The sequence below is a fragment of the Tupaia chinensis genome, unplaced genomic scaffold, assembly GCF_000334495.1.
Source record: "Tupaia chinensis unplaced genomic scaffold, TupChi_1.0 Scaffold138921_1, whole genome shotgun sequence".
Taxonomy (NCBI): Eukaryota; Metazoa; Chordata; class Mammalia; order Scandentia; family Tupaiidae; genus Tupaia; species Tupaia belangeri.
The window spans coordinates 1,660,088-1,667,623 of NW_006198812.1; positions in this window are offsets into that span (position 1 = coordinate 1,660,088).

The following is a 7,536-nucleotide window of genomic DNA, read 5'->3' on the forward strand; positions in this document are numbered from 1 at the left end:
TTCTGAACTCATACCGCATCTTTATCTACATTAGGGACAGGCACCATGTTGTCATGCCAATTTGTTGTGACTATGCCTTGTAAGGACATACTCAACTCTACTCCCTGAGGTTGATTTTGTCTCCATCTGGCCACTAAATTCAAACATTAGTCAACTTCGCTTTCCTCTTTTCCAACAGGTGCCATTTTAAAAAAAAGTGTTTATTTTTAAGTGACAAAAAAATGGAATCTATTGAGTCATTGTGAGAGTTATGACACATTTTTGCATAGAAAAACATGTCATTGTGTCATGACTTTCCTGATGACCTAATGTATGTGATGTTATCATACATGTATACATTGTGTAATGATCAGTCTGGATAATCACATCTATTACTACGCATACTTCTTTGTGGTGAGAACATTTAAAATCTATTCTGTTAGCAATTTTGTAATATACAGTACATTATTAACTGTAGTCACCACGAGGTCCAACTTATCATCAGAATTTACCTTTGCTAACTGAAACTTTATAGCTTTGACAAATCTCTCCCTTTTCCCCCCTTTATTTGTCTACATCTATACTCCAACTTATTTCACTTAGCATAAAGTCCTCTATATTCATCCATGTTACTGTAAATGACAGAATTTCCTTCTTAAAGACTGAATGTTAGTCCACCGGTACATACCACTCGCCCCCCCCCCCCATTTATCCATTGATTGGCAATTCCGTTTTTCTATAACTTGGCTATTGCAAATAACCTGTAGTAAACATGGGTTCATTTACTAGAAAGAAGTAACTCTGAAGAACTGAGTTGTCAAAAATGATGAGGAGAGGGGTAAAAGAAATAGACCTTATAATCAGTCTGTTCACAACTGTGGCTTCTCACACAGGGTGGTGTCACTATAGAAACCTGGTCTTGTACAACCCACTCTGCAGCTATGTTCTTGCTGGTTCAGACCCATATAGATTTCATGCTTACAGCACTGTTGGGCTTCAAGGTAACAGTTGCCTTGGTAGCACTCCTATGCTGACATACTTTTTGTGTCTGAACCATATTGTATGAACATATTGTGTCTGAACCAGTCTTCTCCAACATATTTAGGTCATACTATTCCTGTGCAAGCAAACAGAGTTAGTTCATCTAGAGCCACCAAGAATGAGAGTCACATCTGAGGAAGATAGGAAAAGCTGGGTAAAGTTTAGGATAAAGGTCCTTTTGAGAAACTTTGTGAACAGTCTTCTCTTGGATTTTTACTTAATTGGGGCCAGATGGATCTATAAGAACCCATCTCTAGTTAGAACCACCCATTAGTCCTACTCTCTCAATCTCATTTTCATTATTCTCAACTCTCACCATTTAGACATAGATGGAATTGCCTTTTCTTTTCTTTTTTTTTTTTTTTTTGAGAGAGTTTTTGTTTGTTTGTTTGTTTGTTTGTTTTTGGTATAGGGTGTGTGCATTCACCAGGGAACCAGAAAGTGAGAAATCACCTCTCAGGGAGGATGGCCACACCATTCTTCTCCATTCTCCTCTCGGGATTTTGGGCATGGATGGACATGCTCCTGGCTTGAGTTTTAAGCTGCTGGGACCAGGAATCGAACCATAGTCGACTACATGGGAGTTTTGGAATTGCTCTTTTAAAAAACTGGTATTACTATTAATGAGAGTCCACAATAAATATTAAGTTTCTGGTGCTATACTAATTACTTAATATAAATGATCAAACATAATCTTTAAAACTACATTGTGAATTAGATATTATCTTCATTTTACAGATGAAGAAATGGAAGCAGAGAAGTATGTGACTAATCCAAGTTTACATCATTATTCATAGGCAGCAGACCTACACGAACCAAAAGTTGTCCTAGTTGGGAGTATTTTTGTTGTTGCTGTTTATTTCTTCAACTTTGTCTAGGATTTGGCATGAAGAACTTAAGTGCAAAAGTGAAAAGGACTTGTGAATACCCTTCCAGCCATCATGTTGAGATGGTACCTGTATTAATGCAATCATTTAGAGACTGTCTTTAAGCAGTATACATCAGGGGCCTAATTTAGCAGTTCACACAATCCCTGAAGTTGATGAGGCTATTCCTTGTTCAATAGTGTAATTGATAATGGCTGAGCTTAGACACACCAGCCTCCTTATTGCTCTCACAAACTCCTACAAGCTCGTTAATGTCAAAGTTGACACTAAACAATGGCTAACAATGGCCAAACAATGTCTCATCCTCAACCACAATGCCACAAACAGGAAATGGCATCAACAAAGTATGCCTTTCAGAAAAGCTTCGTAGAGCAGGATGACAAATGGGGCTACTCTCATCTGGAGGAGCACAGAAAATGATGGCTGCAGGGAGAACAAATTGAACACGTGGATGTGGTAAAAAGAATGACTTTCAAAACAGGAAATAATGAATTTTAGAATGAATTTGCAGGATGGCGGCAATTAAAGGAGGCTGTGCTGTGGTGACTAAGTTAGGAAGTATGGAGGTAAAATGAGTATATAGGTAGAAAAGAAAATACCACAAAAGGAAAGCATTGAGTAGCATGGTGTTTAGCTGTGTTTTGAAAATCTAATTAACATGTCTACTTTGAATTACTTAAGTACTAGAAGGAATGGCACAGATCTGTGTAGGATGTGGCTAGTAAAAAGCTTGGGAAAAATAAAAAGAATTTGAAGCACAATCCTATAATCAATGGATGGATTTTGTTAGCATTGGATCTTAGTGGCAGGGATCTTTCCAATACAATGGCTTCACACATGTCGCTATTCAGTTTTCGTAGGTAAGAAAGGCAGAAAATCTTAGCCTTAAATATAAAATGTAAATGTGAATTGGAAGAAACAGAGACTGAGGATGAGGAAGGATAGAATTATTTGCCCTAAGTCATCTAACTATTTTTGGAATGCTTCTTAAGGTGCTATAGTTGACCAGTTCATTTTCCCTTCAAATATTCTAAGAATTCCCTTTTCTGTTACTGTTAATTGGAGTTCATCTCTTTCCACCAGTGCAAGCTCATACTGATACTTGGGCATCCAAGAGAAAGAAGAATGTTAACATCTATTATTAAATGTAAAATCATAGATTAGCTAAACTGGAAATTAAATACCCAAGACCCATAATCCAAAGAGGTTGTAGGTAGTTTCTTCCAAGCCATGGTGAAGTAGTGGCTTGCCTATATTTGTTTAAAACAAAAAGTTGTTATTTTGTTATAAAAGGAGTCTTGTACCATTGTAGGTTTTATAGTAGATTGTATTTGTTCAGATTTCTCTACATGTAAATACAATCTAAGGCTTATTAGATAGCCTTCCTTTTTTTCTTTGACCAGGATATTTTCTTGTCCTGTGTATATTTGGGCATATTCATTAAAGAGAGCTGCTACTTCATTTAAAAACTGGCTAGAGATTGTGATAATTAGTAGAGCTGGGATGGAGTCAAGGCTGGCCAGGTCTCTCAGGACTCCATGCAGCGAGATAAGCTTACAGGCAGCCTGCAGCATTTCAGATGCTTATGGCCATACTTGTCTTCTGTGAACCTTCCCAACATTTAGTACTCATGTGTTCTAGAGTCTGCTATAGGGAGCAATTCTCAGGTGACATTAATAACCTTCAAGTTAAATACTAGAATTTGACAGGTAGTCAGCTCTCTAAATTATCCTGAAGTCTCCAAAAGCAAGGAGGAGAATTGACTGACAAGGTCACACAGAAGAAATTAGAGTATGTGATATGTGGCAGGATTTAGAGATGGATCTGGCCAATATAACTGAGCAACGATCTGTGTAAGAAGCCCCTTGCAAAGCTGCCATTCCTTTAGGTAAGTGATATCTTTTTTTTACCTTGTTATTGTTGAATTTAAGGCAAGGAAAATAAATAGAAATCTGAATGATGTTCCATTTATGGCACTGCATAAACATTTCATCTATCTCCACATGTTTAAAGGGAACACAGACAAATTATTTCCAAGACAAGAGTGACTCAGTTTAACAGAACCCCTGGAATCCCTTGCCCCATCAAAGAGCTTTGCTTTTTCCCTGCAGGAAGCATCACCCATTAGACCTCATGTTTCAATGTTCACACTTTAATTCTACTATTGGGAAAGTCTTCTAATTCTGTATTCTACTTTGTGTCCTGATATGTGACATTGATGGTTTTATTGTTCATTATAAACATAACACATCTGTGTGGACAGGGATTCTCAGCTGTTTACTCATTAATATCCAATTAATGAGCTAAAGAAATGGAGTGCAAGAGGTGTTGGGACTGAGAGGGTTGCAGAGAGCAATATGTAAATGTAATAACTGAGAGAAGTGAGCCCCATCTGAGGTGGTCCTTACAGAGGCTGGCTGCCCAGGATAGCCTGGAACTTCCACCACTTTGGGATTAAAACTGTTTTCATTGTAAATGACGGCATTTTAATTTCAAACTGAAAATTTTTATATCTATAAGCTTAAGAGGGGCCTAAATCAACCTGTTTTCTTATCAATTTGTAAGTGACTATTTTAAAACAACAAAAGTGAGAGTGAAATTTCATCATTCAGAGCAGGATCTCACTCATTTTCATGGTGGTGGCTGCATTAGTAATACATAGTTTTTGCCATATTGATGCAAAACACTTGAATTCCTGTGGAGAAGGAATTAAACTTATGAAGTCAGGGATTCCGTAGTTGAGTGTGTCAATGTCTGGTAGGAGATTGCATGGCAGTTTTCAGAGGTATGTGACCATTAAAAATGTTGTAGTTGACTTGGGACTGACAGGTGGTATAGTGATTAAGGTACTGGACTCCCACGTGGCCAACTGCAGTTTGCGTTCCAGATCAAGAGGCTTGAAATACGCCAGGTGTATGTGCATGCATGCCCAAAATCCCAGGAGGAGATTGGAGGAGAAAAGACTGTGGTGTGTCCATTCCCCGGGGTGGGGGGTGATTTCTTGTTTTCTTCCTCATTGTCTCTGTGGTGAGTGCACACACCCTTTAGCAAAAATCTCTCCTCTGGTCCCGCCCAAAAAAGTTGTACTATTGTTTGAATCCTCAGTAGTAGAACTGTCCATGGTCCTGAGCTGTGGTTAATTAAGCAAACATGCTCAAATACCACCCCCACCAACAACACACTTTATGATAGTGTGTGTGAAAGGGACATAGGGGCCAACTGCAAGAGCTTCCAATGGTCAAAGTTGAGAATATTTGAGTAACAAAATAAAGTTGCATTTGATTCTAACCTAAAATAAAGTAACATTCAGATATAACCCAAATTGTTAAATATCCATGAGTTCATACTGGTATCAACAAAGATTTGAATAAATAAATAAATGAGAATGAATAGACAAAGCTGTCCTACATACGGACTACAAATAATTTATGTACATATCTGCCTGCAAGGAAGTGGAGCATAACTGCCCACACTTTAAGTGTAGACTTTGCATAATAAATTTCTACCAAAGAAGAGCGTATGGAAAGGGGAAAAAGAATAACTTGATAGTAGAGAAAACTATCAAATATAATACTACCCTAGCCATATGATCAAGGTGAGCACCAACAGTGATATATAATGCTGATATTATATATCCTTGATATGAGGTAATGAGAATAGGGGCTTTCTAAAAACCCATATTCTCCATCTAATCATGAGAAAATATCAAACAAGCTCACAAGGTGGACAATTCTTTACAGTACACATCATTACTCTTAAAACTGTCAGGAACAAAAGAAAAAAAAAAAAAGCCTGAGTGTACTGATAAAGAACTGTTACATAAAATGGAGGAACCTATAGCTACCTCACCAGAAACATGAAGTTTTACAGCAAAAGGTATTTCTGTATGGCAGCAGGGTTAAGACTTAGCAACTAGATCAGGGCCAGGCATTACTGTCTCCATACTCCTCCCAAGAGTTTGTCCAGATGGCTTATGCACAAATGGAAAAAAGGGATTTTTTTTTTATTGTTGGGGATGCCTAAGGAGTAGTCTATTGAAAAGTCTTAACAACTCATGGAAGACCTGCTCATGCTTGGGTTTCCAGAGCAGAGTCTCTTACTGAGAATTTTGTCAGCTCACAAAGAGATGTCACAATCTCAAAACATTTTAGCACCACTGTATACAAAACTAGTTAAACCTTTCTGTTGTCATTTTTTGTGGGGAATCTAAGGAAAGTTTGAGTAGTCTTTGGTCTATCAGGAGAAAGTAATTTTCTCACCTTAGATAAATCAGTCCTATTCAGTTTAGATGAAATTGTTATTTATCTTTTCAAGCTATGTTCTTTTTCTGCTAAGGCTTAGAGAAAGTATTGGTTTCTATGCAAAAGTATGTCTTTTCTATACAAAAACACATCATAACTTTCCTGACAATCCAATAAATTGAATCATTTTTACAGAATTTATTTGCCCTGAACAAAGAGATCCACTGTGTACTACAAGTCTTAGGGCATTATCATTCAGGTATATTGTTGTCCTCTTCAGATGAATTAAAAATATATTGACTGTCTTGATATAGGGGCACATAGAGAAGATTGATTATAGCGAAGCAAGTGACTTCAGGTGGAATTGGTGACTTTGAGTTAAGTACTACAGTGAATGAAGGAATAATAATTCTCTTGATGGCCTTGATATCTTTTTTTTTTTTTTTGGAGAGGTTTTCCCTATAGGGCGCGTGAGCTTGCCAGAAAGAGAGACAGAGAGACAGAAAGTGAGAAATCACCCCCTGGGGTGATGGTCATGCCACAATCCCTTCTCCTCCATTCTCCTCTCAGATCTTGGGCACGTACACGCACGTGCCCGGCGTGAGTTAAAGCCACTGGGTCCAGGGCTCGAACCGCAGTCAACTACATGGGATTCCAACGACATAGCCATTACACTAACTGCTGGTCCTGGCCTTGATATCTTGAACTATGTAATATATTGTCCTTTTGGCTTCCTTACTGGTAGGAAGAGAGTATTTAAAGGGCTAATAGAGAGTATGAGAAGGTTTTTTTAATAAGGATGTCAGCTATACATGTGAGTACTCCTTTACTGTTGGCTTCAAGACATATTGGGGACCCAGCTACTGTAGCGTCATGTGCTAGACACTGCTCTTTGGCAAGCTGAGACAACATGGGGGACCTAGGTCAGATTCCAGGACTACCCTAAAAAGCCAGAAGTGGTGGTGCCTATGGTCCCAACTACTTGGAAGATTGAGGGAGGGGGATAGTGACATAGCAAGACGTGTTTCAAAACAAACCACACACACACACACACACACACACGTGAGAAGTATTGGGAAACATTGGGTAACAATTTGGTAGGATCTGTCTGAATAATAATAGGTTTAGTTCCATTTTGTTTTACTATGTCATGAAATCTATACTCCATAAAATGAGATACAGTGCCAAGACTTTTACATTGGGCATGCATCAGATATAATAGGGAAAATATAATAGGTAACGTAATAAAGAGGGCATCCATGAAATATAATACAAAGCAGAAACAACTTGATTATGAGTGAATAAGTCCCCTGGAACTTCTACAAATAGTCCCTTTGGTGTACACTTAATACTATAATTCCATTTGCAAAATAAGTCTTTCACTATTA